We start from the raw sequence: 3,353 nt of genomic DNA, 5'->3' as shown, positions 1-3,353 counted from the left end.
AGACACTTCTTATGAAGAAATATGAAAACCAAAATTCATTTGAATGAGAAAGAGTTATAAATGACTAATGAGATATAAGGAATTCCATAATAATGAGATTATGCATATTGATCTTAATGATTAGTAACTTCTCAAAATTTTGAGAATTAATCATGTGTAAACAAGATTGAGTTTGTTAAAGTATAGTTTTATGGTTAAAACTTATAACAAACTTTACTAGTATGAATGGTGTATATATACCATAAAATTTGTTTACACATGTTCAAGACACTTTGGATTTATTTCTATACTAAAATATCATAAAATGTGGGGGTGTCTTAAATGATGATCAAAGTGAGAAAGGAACCTAGTTGATCCGCTTACCAAAGGTTAAAGTCGGAAGTTGGTTCTTGATTCGTCGAAGGGGATGGGTTGAAAGTCCATTGGTTGAGGAATTCATGGTGGATACCCAACTTAATTATCTAAGTTCAATGTGGTTAAACGAAGCCATGGAAATACTCATAGTGTACATTTCTATTTTCTTATCCCTATGACGAATAATGTACATGCATATGATGAGCTTAATTGCTCTTAATAAATTCATAGCTCAGGCTTTGGGTGGTCTTAGTGAGAAAGACTTAATGAATTTATTGATTGGTTGAAATATATTCTTAATAAGTTCATAACCCAGTGGTTGAATGGGTAGTCCTAATCGCAGAGGACTAGTTGAACTTACATCTAGAGAGGATGAGTTTTATTGAAACTTTTAATTAATTCAAACCCAAGAGTTTGGAGTTTCTAGTGAGAATGACATATGAATTCACCACTAATGAGGTGATTATATTTTTCATAATGATTTCTTATCCAAGAGTTTGATTGGTTCATTTAAAAATTAACTTAAAGAAATTCACCATACCTATTGTTAGGATGAGCTATTAAAAGATCTTAATTACTTCATAGTCCAATTGGGTGGTTTATATTGAGATAAACATGATGAAATAACCTACATAAGTGAGAAGTTTAGCCACATTCTATGAAAAAAATTCAAGATACGTTCACTAGTGCTTAAGGAATTAATCTCGCTATTGCTCCTCTCATGTTTTAACTTCAATGCTCTCATTTTTATGAAAGAATTATTCGCATTGGTAGGGGATTGTTGGTTAATGCTAAAAAAAATACAACTCATTTCATATGATATTAATTCTATTTTAATAGAATTAAATGTGCATTTGAAATGACATTTTGCCCTCACTATTAGCCTATAAATAATGGACAATTTTCTCGTTTTAGCGATATCCTAAAGCAAATGTTTGCTTTAGAAACACTCTCATAGAGTGTGCATTGAGTTGAGAGAAGAGCAATACCATCAGAGTCCACTCCATCTTTCGGGTGTATGGAATTTCAAGAGTCGTTCTAACCTCGGAGGGTCTTTCGTCCATTGTCGCGATTACACACATTGGGATGATTCACTTCTAAGGCAATGGATTGCCACGACACAATTATCGTTCTATTTAAATATTTTATTTAATTTTCAGTCTGCTAACGCCGTTTGCAACATTACTTTCCAACAAATCAAGCTGTAAAAAATTATTAAAGCGTTAGCGGTGGAAATGTTCAAACGTTCGCCACTTAGCTGTGCTTTTGAGTTGGTCTCCAAAACCCTAATAAATAGTGGTGAAAAATAAAGAAAATATAGCAATAGTATTAAAATAATATTAATTTAAAAGTTAAAAAAATCCATGTCATCACAATTTAGGAATCATAATAGTCGAATGACCAAAAATTTCAATGAATAAATTTAGTGATTAAATTAAAAAAAATTAAAATACATTGAATAAAATAAGATATTTCAATGAATAAAGTTTAGTGATTAAATTGAAAAAAATAAAAAATATTGAATAAAATAAGAGAATGAATAAAATTCAGTTGTTAAATTTGTAATTTATCATGGTATTAATTTTCTCTAATTGTTGTAATTCCCGCGCATGCGCATATATATATATATCCTTATTTCACCAAATAAAAATGAGAAAATTTTTATATTTGAGTCTGATCAAATACAATTTTTTTCTTAAACATTAAATTAAATTTCGAGTCAAACAAAACTTTTTAAAACCCACGTCGAGTCAATTGTCAGGGTGAAGGGGTATAATACTTGGATATTATTGATGAAATGGTCTGAACTAAATAAAAAAATTAAAATTATAATCTTCATTTTAAATAGATCTTTAAAGTTTAAAACATTTTATTTCAATCACAGAACTGTGTGTAGCAATCCATTTGAGCTTTTTTGTACATTTATGTTACATACAATATTTGATATTATTGATGCACGTGCTGGATTAAATAATAACGCACGTTCTGTTGAAATAAAAAATCATACATAATGATATAATATAAATATACTTAAAGGAAATCAGTATTATGATATCCAATTTAAAATTTTAAAATAAATTAATTAATAATTAAAGCATGACCTAGCATAAACCGAAATCTTTGCTTACGAAGATAAACGGATGCCAAGAAAATCAAAGGCTGACTTGGCCATTATAGTAGAAAATTCATTGAAGTTAATGACACCATCTCCGTCGGCATCAGCCTCTCTGATCATCTCCGCTAACTCTTTATACGACAACGGTTGCCCCATTTTGGACATGCAACCCGCAAGCTCCGCTGGGCTGATGTACCCGTTGCCATCGCGATCGAACAATGTGAAAAGCTCCTCGAGTTGCTTTTGATTTACCATTATCTGTTCATTCATGTGAGGTAAAATGGCATTTGTTAATTCATCGAACTCGACCGCACCATTGCCGTTAGAGTCCATATGATCTAAAAGAACATGGAGTTGATCCCCAGTTGGCTGGAGTCCTAGCGACCGAGTAGCGCGGCAAGCTCTAGCATCGTAAGGCTACCGTCAGAGTCCATGTCGAATCTTGCAAAAATGTCCTTAATTGTTTTAGTTGTTCACCGTCCAATGCCACCATCTTAACCCTGAATCATAACACTAATAACCAAGTTATACAAAAAAAGAAGGTTATCGGATAATCGATGTTAATGTCTAATGACGGAACATAGATCATGGCCAAGATGATGGCGGCTCTCGTCGGCAACGGGGAGAATAAGAAACTATGGATGTAGTTGAGGAAACTATGACGAAATGTTTGGATTTTGGTAATTCAGGGAGATTATAGTGTTGATTTCTTTAGTATATAATTTGTTATCAACGTGAGGTTTAAAATCGGAGTTCCAACTTTTAGATACGATACGAAAATAGATAAGTTTGTGCTGGATGTAATTTTCTTACACCATAATTATGACTTACGAATACAATTCAATTTGTTGTGCACATTTAATTTATCATAAATAATTTTAAT

At 31.6% G+C, this 3,353-nt stretch overlaps 1 pseudogene; it reads right to left on the bottom strand.

Annotated features, from left to right (window-relative positions):
• Positions 1-2,479: 2,479 nt before the first annotated feature.
• LOC120172218 lies at positions 2,480-2,963 on the bottom strand (annotated as a pseudogene).
• Positions 2,964-3,353: the final 390 nt, after the last annotated feature.

The sequence above is a fragment of the Hibiscus syriacus genome, unplaced genomic scaffold, assembly GCF_006381635.1.
Source record: "Hibiscus syriacus cultivar Baekdansim isolate YM2019G1 unplaced genomic scaffold, ASM638163v2 tig00111847_pilon, whole genome shotgun sequence".
In the NCBI taxonomy this organism is placed as follows: Eukaryota; Viridiplantae; Streptophyta; class Magnoliopsida; order Malvales; family Malvaceae; genus Hibiscus; species Hibiscus syriacus.
The sequence above is the reverse complement of the archived record's forward strand: the minus strand, read 5'-3'. Positions and strand labels throughout refer to the sequence as shown.